The sequence below is a fragment of the Rhea pennata genome, chromosome 16 (genome assembly GCF_028389875.1).
Source record: "Rhea pennata isolate bPtePen1 chromosome 16, bPtePen1.pri, whole genome shotgun sequence".
Taxonomy (NCBI): domain Eukaryota; kingdom Metazoa; phylum Chordata; class Aves; order Rheiformes; family Rheidae; genus Rhea; species Rhea pennata.
In genome coordinates, this window is record NC_084678.1 from 519,332 (window position 1) to 537,602 (window position 18,271).

The following is an 18,271-nucleotide window of genomic DNA, read 5'->3' on the forward strand; positions in this document are numbered from 1 at the left end:
ACACAGGTCCCTGTGGGCTCTCTCTGTGTGCGCAATGATTGCAACATCTGGTTTGTTCTCCATGCAGTAGGATCTGGAAGCCCTGCCTGTTTGCTTCCAGCAGCTGTAATTGGGAGAAAGCTGGGGGAAAAGCCTAGTTAAAAAAAAAAATCAGAGCTGTTGTGCTTGTAGATTTGAGCTGGCCCACAGCCAGGTATGAGAGAGGCAAAGGGCTTTTGGATTTTGTTGCTGGTAGGACAGGATTTTGATCCCAGGCTCCCTTTCTCTTTCTCCCTGAACATTCCTTCCTGCAGAAGGAGTAGCTTTGAATTGGGGATGACTATGGAGGGAGACAAGAGTGAGATGATCCCTGACTTTTCACCCTACATAGCTCCAAACAGCAGTTCATTTATTTACCTTGACTTTTGAATCATCTCTAAGTCAGAGTTGGTTTTCCTTCTAGAAAAACTTCAGAACTGCCTCAACTCAGGCAGAGATAAACCCTCAAGGGTTCTGGGCGGCCTGCTCTAGGTGACCATGCTTGAGCAGGGACATTGGACAAGATGATCTCTAAATGTCCCTTCCAACCTCAACTGCTGCGTGATTCTGTAAGATGTTATGAGCAAGAGACAGGAACTGATGTCTGAAGTGGTAAGACTTGATGATGTCTTTCAGCCTGCAAGTGCCACATGTGGTGTGAGCAGCAATCACTAGGAGTTACAAATGACAACTAGCGCTCATCTGTCTTTTAAAGCACTTTGAGGATTAATGTCTTATTTTTTCCTGTGCATATACCTCTATGCCTGTCTGTGTGGTGGTCAGTTTCAGTTCAACAACTGAACGCAGGCTCTGGGTAGGAGGAAGGCTGCGGGATGAACCCTGTCTTGCAGGCCTGTATTGCTCCTCCAAGACAGAAGGCAGGGAGGTGGGGAGCACTACCCTGCCACTGGCAGTGTTTCTGCAGGAACATGGATGGTTTTGCAGCTGGCTGAAAGGTGCAGCAGTAGCCCTGGGATCATCAAGGGCTGTACCCCAGCTCTTCTCTCTAGCAAGGGAGATACAGCCCTACTCAGAGGCATGGACCTTGTGAGAAATGCAGAAGGTCATCCTCTGAAAGCCTTCCTTACATAAAGAATGTTGCTTTTATTAGTTTTCATCAAAATATACTTATTTTGTAAAATGCAAGTTTGTATTAAGTTTTTCAGTTGGTTCATCAGAATTTTCTGGGGAATGGTCATCTTTACCACCCCTTGTCTTTACCTTTCTTCACATCCTCAGAACATTAATTTCTACCAGATTAATCAGGAATGTTCTGATGAAGGCTTTGTTTGGGATTGAAGGAAACCTTGAATCAAGCTTGTAGATAAAATCACTCCGTGCAGCAGAAACTGTTGTACATACATACAGATCTTCTCCTGATTTATAAGTGCCTCCAAACTGATGGTCTCCAGCCAGTTTGTAAGCCTTATCTAGGGGTGCGAGGAGAGCAAAGTCTGCTGCCCATCTGCCTCCCACCAGTGGTCTTTGAGCTTCCAGAAAGAGCAATATGCTGCTGCTATCCAGACTTCTCTGACTGAAGATGTTCCTATTAGGATTTAAGGACTTAGCATGTTGATGAACTAAACCTAACCCCAAATTTAGCCATGACCCCTTCTAAGAATTGACATGCTTCCTATACTGGTCAGAGGGAGCTGGCCATGTTTCAGAGTATCTGAGTCACTGAACAGCACTTCTGGTTGCAACAGAGAATGCCAATGATCATCTCCTGCGTTGGTTATGATCACAAGGATGTGAGAAAATTGGGCTGCAGTTCAGTGGGATCAGCAGAGCCATTAAAAGCAAGGGCAGACCGGCCAGCAAGCCAGCTCAAAACTGATGTGGCATAGGGCTGTGTGTGCTCTGAGCAGCACCACTGCACCCCTGAGGCTAGTTGGGTCTCTAGGTTGTTCCCTTCCCACTGGGAGGTCTGTGAGGGATTTTGGTGTTTTAGTGGTTGAGGAGGTGCTGCCTTGGGCCTAGCCTATGGATTACATCTCCATGAGAAGGCCCATGGTTAGCTGAGTTCTCAGTGAGTCTGGTGAGATGTTGTGGAACTCGGACAGAGTTAGGAAGGCTTCAGTTGTGGGATATTAACCTTGCTACTGTCTTTTTGCTGGCCCAGACTCTGCACTTGGAGGTGTCTCAAACTCTGCCAGCAGTTTAGCATTCCTTCTGTTTTTAACAGGAAAAATGTGCCACACTGGTCAGGCCTATGACACCTGACAGGACCAACTGCCTCTTCTGAGAGTTATAAGCTGGAGAGCTTGTCCATGGGCAGCTTCCCCCTGCTCCAGTCAGCATGTGCTCTCTTCCACCACTGTTGTGACTTTGGTCCTCTCCTGAGGAAAAGTTCCTGCACCATTTGGCAAATGGCCTCTTCTGAGCAGTCATCTTTTCCTGCGCTACCCCAAGTTGAGATTGTCTCTGAGTGAGCCCTGAGCTCCTTGAGCATTGCTGGAGAGCAGGAACTGCCTCATATCTTGGCATTACAGGGGTGAATGTCCTTTTGACTGTCCTTTGTCCTTTGGGTTAGGTGTTATCACTCATGAGCAATGTAATAATCTGTCAGGGCTCTTCTAACCACTGCGTACATCCTTTGTGCTGATCCTGCAACATGTCCCTCATCCAGCACCTCTGAATGTGATGCTTATGGCTATGCTGTTTATGATTCTTTTTTAGGGATGGTTAAACAGATGAGTTTGCAACAACAACAAAAAAGCCTAAGCCAAAAACCTGATAATAATCCTGGAGACTGGCATGTAGTGACTGGCAGGACTGGTTCAATAGCAGTCCTAAAGTGCCTATGTGTTGCTGTGGTGAACATGGTAGTGCTTGCACATTCTGCTGTACCCATCCTGACAGGGGCAGTTCTCAAGAACAGGCCTCATGCATTGGCCCAGGGGGAACTCATTTCTCCCACTGCTCCTGCCTCTCCCAGCAGCAGTCCTGGGGATTAATGGTGGTAAAACTCTTTGGGGCTATCCCAACCTTGTGGTCCATATCACTTGGGGAGTGCAGCAGGGATGGTGTTGATGAAGGCCTTTGAGCCTCCTTCAGTAGGCATGTCCTGTCTGGATGGAAGCAAACCTGCTAAGTAGGTTTTTTTCTTTTCTGTTTACTATTTGAAAAAGTCACACTCCCTGTTCCTCTTGTGAGTAACAGCTGAGAAGTTGGGCAGTCCTGCCCTTGGAAAAGGCTCAGCCTTTCTCAGATCCCAGTTCACGTGTGATGGGTCTAACAGGCTGTCAAGGCAGTGGAGGCAGTTGGAGCTGGGCTCCCTTCCTGCCCCTCCGCTAATACTCAGCACAGCCTCCACTCCCCAGTCTCTCTGCCACCCCAGAGGCCTATCCTCCAGCTGCCCTGTTGTCCAGATCTGTTCTTTTGGTGTCTCATTTCTACCCCAGATCTCTACTATCTCTCTCCCTTTTGCAACTTCAATGCAGATATTTAGATGTTTGACACTGAAAGGTGTAAAAATCCCAGTCGTATCCATTTTCTGGCCCAGCTGCTTGTCCAGTAAGAGGCATGTTTCTGCCTATATCTTGTGCTTTGCTTGCATTCACCCTCCCAGAGCTTGTGATGTCCTGCCCACAAGGGCAAATAGCAAGCCTCGGTCATCCTCTCCTTCAGCGAGCTTGATGCCAACCCCAGGAGAGAAGGAGCTTTCCTCTTGTGGGCTATTGTGGCCATGTCTTCGGAGTATAGTTCCCCTTTGCTGCATCCCCCAAACATGGCTTGGAGTAGGGGTATGGAGGCTCCCCTGGAGACAGCTACCTCCTCCTCCTCTTTGAGGGCTTGTGCTGTAGAGCTCTGCCTCTGAATGGGAGGCCTGAACTTGTGCAATGCTGGCTGTCCTTGAACATTGATGGGCGTGCTGTGCTAGCTGAGATATAGGTGTGACAGAGCTCCTTGCAAATGTGTCCAGTTTGGAAGCCCACCACTTTGTAGTTGTGCCTGAAACTCCTTGATTTGTGAGCAGCATAGGCACTGATGCCAAGGTGACCAGTAGGACCCAGTTCAAACTCTGATGCTCTTGAAGTCTCTTGTATGCCTTGTACATCCTCTCAGGTCTAACTAGTTACAGTTTTTGGGGACGAAGAAGAGGAGTCTTATGAAGGCAGGCTAGCAAGGGCTTTGCCTTCTACGTAGCATACGACTAGAGCTGGTCCTTTCCCCTGGTCCACTCCTCACCATTGTAGGGCATTTAAGGAGTTCTGTCTTTCTGTAAGGTCCAGGTTTTGGAGTGTCTTACTGCTAGTCTTGAGTGTCCAGCTGAATAGAGTAATCTGGTCCCCGTGTTTAAGGCGGAGAGAGGCAGCAGCTGTTTGATGCCTGCTCCTGGCTTATGTCTCCATCGCTGTCAGTGTTCTGGGCTGCTGGACTGTGGGCCCAACTGGTCCCTTCCAGGCAGACACCCTGAGAATCCCATACCCTTTCCTGTCTTGGGTTGGGTTCACTGTTTCTTGCCAGGCACTGAAGTAAGATCATTTCTGTTAGTTTTTTTTCCAGGCTGCCCCAGAAGGCCAACAGAAGGATGTTTCATGTGGTTAAGGGATGATCAGACGGTATGTCTAATGGCTATTGATTGACTGACTTGCTTGCCTGCCCCAGACCTATTTGATTCTTCTGAGGATGCAAAGACATGGGCAGTGGGCATAGTGTTGCGTAGAAGTAGCAACTGCAAGCTCCCTTATTCTCTGCACAGCAGTCCTGATGTGCGGGTGAGTTTGACTGAGCCATGGCATGGGGGTTATGCACAACATAATAAATTAGGTCTTTCCCATCATGAGTCGCATCCAATTTGAGCTGGGGTTATAGACTCAGCACCTTTGTCTGCCTTAAATTCTGCCTTTTTTCCTCATTTTCACAGCTGTATTTTGTTTCCTCTTTCAGGCCTTTTTTGATTCTTTCCTCTGCTTTCTACATCTTCTCTTCCTGTCTGTATGTCCCTTCAGCTCCTTTTTTTTCCCCTGGTCCCACATCTATTATAGGGAGGTTCTGAAGTCATGGCCAGGTACTAGGGACCTGGGGCTGTAAGAGAACTTTGGCTGTGATCATCAAGGAACTCATTTCCTTTGTGCATCATTTTTCTCCACATTTTTCCATGTTTGGGACCTGCAAGGTGGCAGATTTCCTCAGGGCTCCTTGCAAAGGCCTCATTGAGTCAGTGAGCAGGCACTCTTTCCTGGGAGGACTGGCAGACAGACAGGGTACTGCATGGTGTCTAGCCCTTGAGAACTACCACCAGATGCTCCTGTTAACAACTCAGGTAGTTCTGCAGTTGTGAGTGCAAGGATATGGGTAACATCGGATTTGATTGCTGTGGGAGAGCTCCCTTGTGAATAGAGCTGTCCAGTCGGTAGCGAGAGCTCCATCCTGCAAGATTTGCAGGAAAAAGAAATCACTTGTATCAGCCCACTGACACAACTAGGGAAAAACTAGGCTGCCTCTAGAGAGTCTTCTCTAGGAGGTGTTGCAGATGGCAGCTTCAGGCAGTGACTGTGGAGTAAGGGTCTGATGTGTGTCTACCTTCCTGAAGGACAAAGGAAGGAGGCTTGTCTGGCATGTCCTACCTGCATTCAGTGGGATGAGAGAGACACTTGGGATGATGCTGTCCTGGAGAGAAGGAGCATCTCTGGTCCCCTTGCAAGCCTCTTACTGCAGAAGCAATGTTGCTGAGTGTTGATGGTCTGCAGCCTCTGCACTGGCAGAGGAGGGGGTAAGGATGAGATGATGTTCAAGGCTGAAAATGCTATTCATTTCTTGGGCTACTCATTTCTGGTGCCATCTGACCTGTGATCCCCATGTGTACATAGCAGTGCCTGTCCCACAAGAGCTGTGGATATTCGTGCCTGTCTGGCTTCTCTACCTTTGTAGCTGGAGCTTGGGACAGCTGTGAGCCTAATCTGTATGCCAGTTAAACCTGTGAGAACTCTTCTGCTGAGATCAGGGTGTTAAATTAGAACTCAAAAGGGTGAGCATGGATTTTGGAAGAAGAGAACTCGCTATTTGTAGGATTGGAACTTGGACTGTGCTCTGTCTCTATGTGTTTTGTTGGTTTTGGGGAGAAGACTTGGTAGACTGTATTTCCTGCTGAGCCCTTCTCCAGTTTATAGCTGTCTGTAACTATTCTCTTTCCACTTTCAGGTCACTAAAATCCCAGAGCTTTTTGCAGGAACTTTAACCCTGGCCTGTGGTAGTCCATCTGGCGTACAAACTTCTGGAGCTCTTTCTGTGGCTTCATTTGGAGATGTCCTAACTGTGTGTGGCAAGGGTGGCCCTCCCCCTTCCCAGGTTTCTACATTTCCATCAGCCAGGATCCTCGTGTGCTCATGGCTGGATCCCCTGGGTGGCATGACATGTTTTGGGTGGAAAGTCACTATTTTCCTCGCTGTCTTCCGCTGATGACAGTGCACAGGAGTCCCTGCACAAGGTTGAAATCGTTGCCTGTCAGCACTGCGCGCGCTAGGCTGGGCTGAATGGTGCCTCGATTCAGCACGACGCTCGCCAGCTGGGGATAACAGGAGCCGGACATTTGCTGACGGGCTGTGAAATGGCACTTGCTGTGCTGCTGAGCTGCCACGCTGCCAGCTGTGCCGGAAATCCTGATGACTAAGCAGGGCTCTGAAGGGCGTTCGCTCTGTGCTCGCTCTACAGGTGAGCAGGGCCCAGCCTGTGAGCCAGAGGTTATGAAAATCTCAGCAGGCAGTGTTGGGTAATTGCTGCAGATTGCAGAGCCACGTTGCTCTCCTGATAAGAAAACAAAGAGGCAAACTCTGTCATACGGAGCATTCACAGTAGAAATTAGCTCCGTTCTCACTAGCCTTTTTTGGAGGAGAGCCTGCATATTGCATGCTCTATGTAACACAGAGATCCACATCTGTGCACCATGGAGTTATGTTTGTCTTGGTATCCGTATAGGACTGTACTGCCTCAGGTAGGGGGTTCACTGTAGACTGGAAGTGTTGTCCATGCCTTTTTAGCCCCACCAAAGCATTCAGTGCTTTCCTTGTCCCTTCAGAAAGCTACAAAAAACTGCTCGTGATGGTGGTGGTGATCTTTACCATTGTACTTCTCTCCGATATGCCCCCCTCTGCCTGGCTCAGGGGCTCTCAGACCTGTCTCCTGTTTGTTTCCCTAGGGCTGAAATTTGCAGGAAGGGGAGCACATGGTCCTGATGCCTGGTGAGTTGTTAGCATTGGACACAAAGCAGTGAGGAGCGTTTGGGGAGCTCAAATTGGTGAGCAACCAGGCAGTTCAGGGCTGGGTGGGGTTTTCTCTCTCTGCAAACTTCTCAGTCATGCTCTGCTTGAGTGGACCATATCAATGGGTGCCAGCACCCTGAGGACAGGGAGTCTGCTGGCAGCTCATCTATAGACTACTTTTCAATTACTTTTTTTTTTCTTTTTTTACATAGGATTTCTGTTGTCTCGAAGTGGTTTGAAGCTTTCACCAGCACTTGTCCTAACTGATGGGTACTACTTAAGCACTGCTTTTCCTCGCTGGTTATGTGGCTGGCTCCTTTGGGTTCAGCGAAAATATTATTCCATCCCTGCTCTCAGACTGCCCATCCACCACACTGGTCCTGCCAAACCACGGGCAGCCCCAGGGCTGGAAGGACATAAGAGCAAAAAAGTGACACATGGAGGAGCTGTGACTGAGAGGTGACTGCCTTTGGAGTGGAACCTGCCCGGTGATTTTGGAGCAGCCCGTTGCCTATGGAGGGGTGAGCACTGTAGGGCCGGTGTATCCTTGGCTGCTGCTCCGCAGTGCCCACTCACCTGATGGCTGCCCAGTGGGCAGATGCTGGGCTAGCACCTCTGCTGTCCTGCAGCAGCACTGCCTGTGCTCTGGATTTTCCCACTGCTTGCTGCAGGCAGCATCCGTCCCTCTGCTCTGGCAGTATTACAGCCTGCTGTGTTCTGCCCTCAGCACTTAGTGCTGTGTGTTACAGATACTCTCTTGGACACTTTGTGCTGCTGTATTATTGGGGTACCACTTACTCTATACCTACTTAGAGACTTGTGAAGCAACCAGCCCTGGTGTTTACTCTGAGTTGTTGTTCCTCCCACATGCCAAGGGGGCATAAGGAGCATCCTTTAAGTAGAGGTAGGCTGGGTGTCATGCTCTGCTCCGTGAGGACCACACTTCAGCATGGATAGTTTTAATAAAAGAGCTTGTATTCAGCTCTCACTGTCAATATGTCTCACCACTGATGTGTGTTCAGCTAGTACAACTGGGCTATTTGGACTGCGTGTTTCAGAGTCAGCTCAGTGTGTTCTGCCTTGGGACCTGTTTAAGGAATCTAGGTTAGGCAGAGAGGTGCCAGATTAATTTGGGATGAAAATGGATAATGGATTCAGCTCCTTGCTGAAAAGCCAGCGCTGAGGCTGAGGAGCAAAGCTTCTTCCCTGCTGGTGTATGCAGCAAGGAAGGATTCGGGGAAAGATTGCAGGCTGCGCCTATTCTCTGCTGCCTGACCCAGGATGAGTCAGACGTTTACAGGCAACAGAGACTGAGCGCTGGGAGGGAGGCGAAATGGGCTGAAATGATCTTCCACACAAAGGGATCCCTTCCATGCAGGGGGGGATGCGATTTGGGTGCAGTGCTCCCTGCGAGGTGAGAGCTGGCTTGCAAAAGCTCCTGTGGCACAAGATGGGGTGCTTGGCTGGAGGGGGCCGTGCAGAGAGCCCAGCGCAGTGGAGCGGGAAGGGAGCCCAGTTCCCAGCTCCGCTGCGGCTGCAGTACGCATCAATCAATGTGCGGGGGTGTTCAAGTTAAAGAAGAGGCTGCTCTGCAGAAAGCAGTGCCTTGTACATGCAGCAGCAGTCTGGCGGAGGAGAGCCACGCTTTAGACATGGGGCCTGGGAGCTTTCACCAAGGTAGGAACTGTCCGGCTGTGGAGAGGGCAAATGTATGGGATACTTTCTGGCAGAGCAGGCTGCCTGGAGTGGTTTGGGGGGATTGGGTGGTCCTGTCTGTCTCCCTATAGGCAGTTGCGGCATCTGGCCCAGCACAGTGGAGCATTAGCCTGGGTGTGATGCAGGTCCTAGAGCTTGGGTTTTGGGGGAGATGATGGGCAATTTTCCTTCTGGGCACCAGTGTTCTGCTCTCTGCCTTCTGCTTCCTGCCAGCCCTGCATAAGGAGGAGCTATATCCAGTCTCCTGGAGCTGGGGACACCTTACATTTTTGTCTCCCACCCCCTGCCCCGCCACGAGCAGGGCAGGTTTTTACTTTTTTGGCCTTGCTGCAAGGTCCTCAGCAGAGCTGTGGGCTGAGAGAGGGCTTGTTTCCTGTAGACACAACTCTTTCAGCAGCCTGCTGTGGTGCAGAATGTGGAACTTGTGTCAAATGGGACTTGTGGCATTTACAAGTGTCCCACTATCCCCAGTGCCAGGGGATGGGAGTTATGAGACAGTTTGGTGCCTGTGCCAGGGGCCTGAAGACCTCTTTCGTCATTCTCCTTTTATACTTCTCTGGAGGATGTCTTGGACTTTCAGCTGGGGTGGTTGAGCATGTTTTTCGCTCAGTGTTCCTCACTGGTGTTTCTAGGATGGCTACAAGGCAATGCTGCATGCTGCCTCTGTTCCTTGCCCTGCCTGTCCTCTCTTAGCTCAGCCCCTGTCCCAAGACTGTGGCCTGCCTGCAGATCAGCATAACAGTGCTGAGTGCTGGGGTGGCCTTGCAAACTCATTGGTGCTTCTTGGAGGGCTATCCCCTGGCTCTGGGAAGTTGTAGGTTGTTTCAGAGAGATTTGGAAAGCAGCTTGACCCTCTGCGTGGTCTCTTGTAGCCACTGTTCATCCACATGTTCATCTGAGGGGCACTCTGCCAACTCTGCTCAACGTTGTGGTAGCTGCGTCATGGTCAGGACATGTCCTGATTGCAGCCACAGTGGTCTGTCCCACAATGGGGCTAGTAAGCTTTGCCAGCAGGAGCAACTGGGGCCCTTGGAAGCTGCCACATGTGATGGCAAGGGAAAAAGGCACCATTTGGTGTTTGCACAGCTCTAAGCACGACTGTTGCACTAGACCTTGTGGAGGCCTGCAGGACCTGAGGAGAAAATAACCCACTTTTTCTCATGTTTTGGACTGGCAAGTTCAGATCTTCAGTAGACTTTCCCAGCTTTGCAGGGAGGGATATGTGTGTGTGCGTGTGTGTGTTTGTGGTGCTTCTGAAATAGTGGGGGGAACCTCCTACCCCAACTAGGGAATGGGCAGGCATCCTCAGAAGAGAGTGTGAGGAAGAAAGAAGAGCCTAAGAGCAAAGGGGAAAGCTCAGCAAAGTGAAGAATTGCCCTTAAAAACAAAGGCAGTGAGGACTGAGTGGTGGTAGAAGCAGCAAGCAGGCTTGGGTAAAATGCTGTTGTGGGGAGGCAGGGAAGGAAGGGCTTTGGGAGGGAAACAGCTACGCTGCTGCAGAGCTGAGAATCTGCTGGGGGAAGTGTGGGGGCAGAGTGTCTGGGGGAACCTGTGAATCCTGACACCAGCTTGAAGGGGGTGAAGAGGAAAACACTCTGGAAAAGAAAAGCAGTGAGGAAGATACAGGAAGAGTTTATAGGTATTTCAAGCAGGTCTGCCTATAGTCTTTTTAAGGCTTCCTTAATAGTTGCTTTTTTGACGTGTCTGTTTTCAGTGGCTTAGAGCTCTGACAGGTTCCAGCCATTTGACCTGAAATTTGCCTAGCTGATTTTTTTTTTTGTCAGGTTTCAGTGGAAGTGAGCCAGGCATTTCTGAGCATAATATTTGGGGAAATAGCTGTTTTGTCCCCTTGAAGGGGGAAAAGTCCTCTGTGGGATGGTGGTGAGAACAATTCCTCTGTATTGATGAGTCGTTCATCTGGGATCTTGATTTAGTCAAGAACTGTAGTTGGTTGAGTGGTGTAAGCTCTGAGAAATCTGAAATCACAGGTGACTTGCTGGAGGCCAAATCCCGTTTGTTCTTGGCATTCTGCATCCTGCTGAGGAGTCATTCAGCGAGCACTTCTGCAAGCTATTGTGGCCTTGAGTAGAGAAGAGATCAGGAACAAGATCTGGGGATCCTTCAGGTTTCACCAGCTGAGGCCCAGGATGCTGTTTGCCTCAGCACAAGAGCTTGAAAGCAGAAGAGAGAGGCTAGGAGAGGTGGGGACTGCTGATGGCCAGAGAGAGCCTGGAGCAAAGTATGGGAGAGTAGAGATTGGAACCAACTGAGGTAGTGCTGGGAAGGACTTTGCAAGTAAACAGCAGCTGGACCATGGAGAGAGAGACTGGTTGAGGAGTTAGAGAGATGTTGATTTTAGAGAACTGGAAGAGGCAGAAGATTTAGTACCCAGAATAGCATATTCCTGTCTTGAAGGAGGATCTGCGGTCCCAGAGGTGCTTGACAGTGGAACCTACTGGAAAAGCCTGTGAGTCATCCCTGTTGCAGCACTGCTGAGTGCTGGTCTGCAGAGATGGTGGCAACCTGCTTCTTGTCATCAGTGACACTTTTCCCTTGGAGCAGTGAACCCAGAAGATCCAGCCCTCCTCATAACTGGTGTCAGGGTCCCATGCAGGAGCATGCTGTGTGGGGGATGGCTTCGGGTCAAGATTTTGCTTCTCAAAAGAACCAGGAGGAAATACTGGAGTTTACTTTGTCTGCGCAAATTGGCTTTCGTCTCCTTTTGAAATGGAAATCAGGAGCCAGCCTTCAGATGGTCAGACAGAACTTGCTCTTTCTGGCCATATTCCTGCCGCGTGTAGTCTCCAGGCTGCATTAGCTTTGGGTGTGTCAGGCCTAGCTACTGAGGGAGCCTCTCTGGCCACCAGCTTCACTAAAGAGTGGAATATGTAATGAGTAAGGCTAGGAATCAGAGAGAGAAATGAGACAGTCACATGGTAGGACTATCAGCCATGAAGAATTGAATCTTCTCCTTTCTCTTGTTGTAGATAATTTTTAGAAACATATAGAATGATTTGGAACAGCGTTTCCACTGGCCTCAATTGGTTTATTTGAAGTTGTGGCCTAAAGTTGTTCTAGCAGTTTGTGATGGCAAAAGCATCACTTAAGCTGTGCCTTTGCAGCTTGCTGGCATCTGTGTCCTTTCTTGCTCCCATTGCTCCCTGCATCGGGCATCTACTGTGCAGAGGTCCGGAGCTTGCCTACAAGATAAGATTGCAGGAGCCGAGTCCTGCATTTGAAAAGTGCTGTGTAATGCTAAGTGCTCTGCGCAACCAGGTTCTTGCTATCTTGAAGTGGGTTTTCCATCTTTAAAAATGAGGATAATTCCTGCTTAAGTCACAGAGAGCTCTGATAATAAACACCTTCTGTTCTGAAGTTCCTGGGTGCTCCATTTCCCTGAGGAAACGGACCAGTCAAATTTCTTGAGGGGAAAACGGGGCTGGTATCACTTGTTACCAATAAACCTGAAGCGTAAGTGCCGCTCATCTGTGTGGAGTGGGGCAGGAAGCGTGGGGAAGGTAGATAGGTGATGGTGTAGTGGGAATCCATGTCCTAATGTTGCAGGGGGAAGGGACTGAAGTAGCCTGTGCAACCTACCCTCAGCTCTGTAACTGAATTTTGAAGGTGCCCCTAGCACATGGAGTAATAACCCTTGCTGTGGGTTGAAGCCCCATGCCTAGGGTGGATCCTGGGTCCTGTGGTATCCCTGAGCTCCACCAAGCTTGACGGAGTGGTCTGTGCAGTGGCATTAACGTTGCCTCGAAGGCCTTCTCCCATTGGTGATCCTCAGATGGCCAGGGGCTGAGCTTATGCAGAGGGCTGCTCCTCTCAGATGGGTCCGAGTGCAAATAAAACATCTTCTCAAGCTGCTGTGAGTGGTCCCATGACCTGTGGCTGCCTCAGCTCAGCTGTGGGCAGGAGGAGGAGGAGGATAGAAAGCGAGCCCTTGGGCTTTCTCTGGTGCTGCTGCCTTTTGGATGTGGCACAAACATCACTCTGGGCACTGAATGCAGCCCTTGTGGCCGTGCCAGTGCAGGGCCCTTGCTGTGCTTGCCACTGCTTGTGCTATCTACAGCGGTAGCAGGGCCAATGTGCATCTGCGAGGCTCAGCTGGGGGTGAGCACCATGCCACCTGGGCTGCAGGCTGCCAGCTCCATTGCTGCCCACCTTGCAGCCTAAGCAGGTGTCTTGCCTTCCCCTTCTCCTTAGTGCTGGGTTTCCAACATTTGCAGCGCCACTAGCCTGCTACAACTGGAACCAGTGCCTTCCCTTTCCAGTACTGCTACACTAGCTGAGGTGTGGTAGAGAGGAGGGTCTGGAAGAGGAAACCTTCATTTTGAGGTACGGGGAGGCCTCCTTACCATTCCTACCTTTTTGCATCAGTGCCTGTCATGTTCCAGCTCTCCCAGGCTTGCTATACTCTGCCAGGGCATGTAAGAGAGTCCCAGGAAGGGCTGGAGTGATCCCAGGCGTGGCAGGGACTGTCCTGGGGCCCAGCTCTGCTGCAGAGCAGCAGCCTGGAGACCGTTCTGATTCAGGCTGGTGAAACCCAGCACAGCCCCACATGCAGAGGAAACAGTGAATCTCCATGAATCTCCAGATGCTGCTACTGGAGTTGTCTTAGAAAAGCTTTAGGAAATCATTAGAGAGTTTTGAATTGTGGGAACAGACATACTAGCTGTGGTGCTTTTCCAGAGCCCCAAACCCTATCTCTGGGTTCAGTATGGCTCTGAGCAAGTGGTGCTGCTGCTGTGAGGGTTGATGTGCAGAGAGCAGAGGTGATCCTGCTGTGTGGTATGCGACCGTGCCTCTGGACCAGAGCTCCCAAACTGGGTTTTGCATCCCTAGCAAACCAGACTCTGTGGCTTGTATTGCAGAGCTGCTGAGGAGCAGAGGGGCTGAGCCGGGCTTGGAGGGAGCTGATAAAAGCCAGACGCTCATGATTTATGAATGATGACAGGAGAGGCAGCAGGAAGGAGAAAGGGGAGGAGAGAGGGCTGGGATTTTGGAGGCCACATGGGTGGCTGGGCAAGGTGATGGGGGCTGAAGGGGAATAGTACAGAAAGGGAGTCTCCTATCTGTGATGGGAGACTGGCTCCTGTAGCAGTGAGGGATTGGGGAAGGGGGAGTTTCTTCCCTTGTGCTGGAGGTGAACGTCATCCCGTTCTGCAGGTGCCAGCAACTTCCTATGACAAGGGAGCCGGTCTCCAGGCTTGGATCCGGACAAGGGGACGAGGCCTAAGAGTGTGTGGGAAAGGGGCTTGGAGCAGAGGGACCTGCCAAAGATTCCCCTTCCTGCAAGTATTTCTACCTTTCCTCCATCCTTTCCTACTGGGATTCCCCCCTGCATACGCCCCTGGGCAGGGGGAGGTTTAGCAAGGAGATTCTGTAATCTGTCTCCACTGGTCCTTGCCCGTGGCCTTCTTTTCCAGTTGCACTGCTTCAGGCTGCCTTTGTGGGTGGCTGGTGATGGGCGGCTGATGCAGAGGAATGGAAGGCTCTATGCAGGGATGGGGAGAAGCGCTGCATGTCTTTGGAGATGTGCATGCGGGGATGCACCACCAGCCTTGGGGCAGTTGCTCCTGCAGCTTTTGCACCTTGCAAGCTTCCTGCTGTGTGGCCCTGGCTGGGAGCGCTGTTGAATTCCTGCTTGACTTGGTGCCCCGGCATGCAAGTCTGGAACAAACTCCTTTCCCATCACTGGAGGATTTGAATCAGAGCTTAACCTGCTAAGGTAGGCTAGCTGGAAGAACTGCAATGAAGTCCTAGTCTCCCATATTTGAAAAAATACCCATCCAATCACATCTGTAAGGTCTCCTAGGCAATCGGTGTTCTGTTTTGCAGGGAAAAGGGGCTTAGAAAAAAATTTGAAACCTCAAGTGAAAAATTCAGTGTGTTTTTTGGTTCAAAGTGATTATTTTCATTTAGAAAATTCATGTTAATTAGAAAATGCACACACAGATCAAAACTGAAATTTTTTGAAATGATATACACACAGATTTGAGTGAGGATAGTGTAACTGTTTCAATTTAAAGCTGGAAAATAGCAATCCTTCATCCTGTTTCCTCAGTGGAAAAAAACACTGATGATGTTCAAAATCTTCTCATGACCCTTGCCAAGCATGTGGATCTGTTATAAGAGAGATGGAATTGATGTTCCTCAAAAGACAGTGGCAGGTCATCCTGCCTGTCCAGGGAGCGAGCACCTGGAGCGCTGGAGTACAGCTTGTCCTTTGCTGCCGTGGGGGTGATGCCAGAGGGTGGCTACACCAATCATCCAAAGCAGGAAGGGGATGAGAAACCACGTCATCTTGTTTGAATAAAATCCCTCTGCTGGGAGGTCAGCAATCTCCTCCATATCTCTATGTGTCTCCATTTTAAAGGCTGTTCTCTCAGGAGCCAGGCTATTATTGAACCTATCTGTGTTTGACGTTAGGTGCAGGGACATTTGGAGAGGAGAATAAGGCCAGGCTTCTGAGCTAAAATAAGCATGATACATGGGAGTAGCTGGAGAGGCAGAGGAGGGGTGGGAAAGCATTGATGGCCTCTTTAGGCAGGGCATTTCTGCATGTGCATGCTGTGGGAAGGTACTGTCATGGAGGAGATGCCATTGCTGAGGTCTTGCGAAGCTTTACTTGACAGAAAATGAGGTGTTTGAGCTGCTGTGTGGTTCCAAGGAGATGAGCTCTGGGAGTCATTTTCCTTGAATTTGCTTCCATTTGAAGAGAGGATTCTGAACCAAATTTTACAGTTTTTCTGAGTGTGACTTCAGATCTTACCTTTGTGCTGAGGACACCTGAAGGCAGAGGTGGGACACGAAGTGTGAGATGTACTGCTCTTGCTGCCCTCATGCCTGACATGCAGGCATGTTCCTGTGGCTTCCCTGGGTGTCCTCTCCTGCCTGGCTCTGCCTGTGTCCTTTCTCCCGGTCTGCAGCCTGCCCATGTCTCTCTAAGGTTCAGGCCCTTGCTGAGCCCCTTTCCTTCTCACTTCCTGGCCCTGTTGTTGCAACAACTCCATTTGTAGCATTCATACTCCCACTCCTGCTCTGCTCTTCTAGCCCAGATTGTCTCTGAATTCAGGCTGGTGTGTGCCACATCATGGCATTTGGGCATGGTTCAGAGCAAGCAAGCTCAGAAGCAGCCTTGGACTACATGAGGCATTTCCTTGCACCTCTGCTGCTGAAGAGCTGTGCACACAGGTTGAGTTGGATGGTAGAATCAGTGGCTTGAAGCTGACAGAGAAATCTTAGTAAAGAAAAGTAGTCTATATCTGACTGACTGAGGAGCGGAGGCACAGTTCTGACCAGGCTCTTCCTCTCTCCTACCTGATGAACAACACTTGGAAGTTGTGGGGTGGCTGCCATTGGCAGGATGTAATGTCACCATGCAACTTGTCCAGCCCCAGAGCAGGCAGCTCCTTGGAGGCTTGGCCCTATGTTGATGCTGAGCTGCCCTGCGAACCTCACTCCCTTCTACATTATTATGGGGAAGTGCCACTGGTGGCTGAGGTAAAAACCTAGAGTTGTTTGACCGACAGCCCTTATTCCTTGGCAAGTGAACCTGTGAGATGGTGAGGCCTGGGAGAAGCAGGCTCCTGGCCTGAACAGCCAGATGGCATGGGTTGTGATTTCAGAAATGAACATCAGAAGTATTCCATGTAAGGTCCGATGCTGCAAAGTGCAGGTTTTCCCCCAATTTGCTGTTATAAGCACTTGTTCAATGCTGTTCATGTGGCTATGATGTGGGACAGGTGGGTGATGTGACTGTGGGCAGCATGCTGTCAACTGAGCCAGCTCTTCCATCTTCCAGCAGCAGCGATAGCCCTCTAAGTGCTCCCCCGTCCCTGGCCAGCCATTGAGAACTTGGGAATCCTTCCTGCCCATAGCTCAGTGCAAATGTACTTTGCAACTCCTGCCTGCTGATGTCTCAGGGCTGGCACAAGGCCCAAAGAGCCCAGCAGCAGGGAGCTGGAGGCACGTGACAGTCCTGTGTGACCAACGAGTGACAAGTGCAGAGAGTGCTCGATGTCTCTTGTGTGTGGTGGCTCATTCCCAGCAAGCCCCTGCTAGTCCCACTGCTGCTCTTGCAGATCAGCAGGGCTGGATGTGCCAAGAGCCGGTGATGTCGTGTGGGCTATGTAGCTTCATGATTGCCATGGCAGAGAGCGTCCTGTGTCCATCAATAACACAGCTTTGAGCCGTGCACTCAGATAATTTGGGCAGGAGATGAGCAGAGGGGCTGTCTCACTTGCCACCATCATATTTTGCCGTCAGTGGTGCTGGCCACTTCCCTAGTTAAGGAACATTGGTGGCACTAGCAGGAAGAAAAAAAACCCAGGGCTTCGTGCCTCCATTTCTCCACTTCTGACTCCGTACGGTAAGGCCTGGCTAGAGGCATCTGTACCAGCAGGTTTGCTCTCTTAATTTGCTCTTGGCTGCATTTGGTAAACCTGCCAAGTGCTTTTGCATGGTTAGATGATGCTGTAATGCAAATGGCAGAATGTATGCAGAGGACAAGGACAGCATAAAGGTTTCAAAAATGTATTTTTTAATGAGCACCCCAACCCAGGGTTCGTAAGCTCTGAAATTGCATCTCCCTTCCCTGCTCCTGGCTGGTGATTTTGTTTTGGCATCTTGTGCATCCTTGGCATCTTGTTTTGGCATCTTTGCATCTTCTTGTGAGATTGCTCTAGCAGAGGCAGTGGCGGTAGAGGCAGATTTTTGTTGTCCCTGCCTGCCGCACAGGGTCTGGGCTGCGAGGCCATGAGAATCCAGCTCGCTTGCTCTAGTCGGAATTCCAGAGTGGAAAAACAAACCATCTTGGATGCAATATATAGAATTGTCAGTGCTTTCAAATTCCTGTGATAATGCAGCCTTTTTACCTGGCTCACAGCCTGTTATTTCCTCCCAGAAAATCTCCTCCATTTGTAAAAATTCACTGTGGTACCAGAGACCACAGTGATGGGGAACAGGCTGGGCATGGCCAAGCCTTCTCTTCTGCCTGGCAGTGATGGGGCTATGGGTAGGTGAGTGGAGCACTGGGGGTGAGCCCTACTCTCTGCTCGCACTGCTATGCCCAACTCCCCTCCATAGCTGTGTTTATTCAGTGGCACTTTTGTGTATCCTTCCTGTCCCAGGGACCTTTAGGTCATCAGAGTCTCTGAATTAAATATAATTCTGTTCAAAAGGCAGTGGCCCTGTTTGGGGTGCTGCCCCAAAAGGGCTCATGCATGCGAGTGTTTTGATAGCTCCATGTTTAAAACTGGAGAGTCCCTGGTCCTTCGTTACACCAAGTACAGAGGATTAGCCTCAGCCAGCGCAGGCAGCATGCA

At 50.2% G+C, this 18,271-nt stretch overlaps 1 protein-coding gene across 13 annotated transcripts in view; it reads left to right on the plus strand.

Annotated features, from left to right (window-relative positions):
• Nucleotides 1-18,271, plus strand: part of EPB41L1 (erythrocyte membrane protein band 4.1 like 1) — a 106,454-nt gene that overhangs the window by 48,740 nt on the left and 39,443 nt on the right. Inside the window, exons 1-2 of one of the 13 annotated variants that reach the window (XM_062589050.1) lie at nt 7,160-7,202; nt 7,436-7,744. The exons of 11 other annotated variants lie outside the window; for them this stretch is intronic. The gene's annotated coding sequence lies outside the window, so the exon portion shown is untranslated. Of the gene's footprint in view, nt 1-7,159; nt 7,203-7,435; nt 7,745-14,111; nt 14,237-18,271 lie in introns of those variants that run through there. One more of the 13 variants, XM_062589052.1, reaches the window with a different exon arrangement.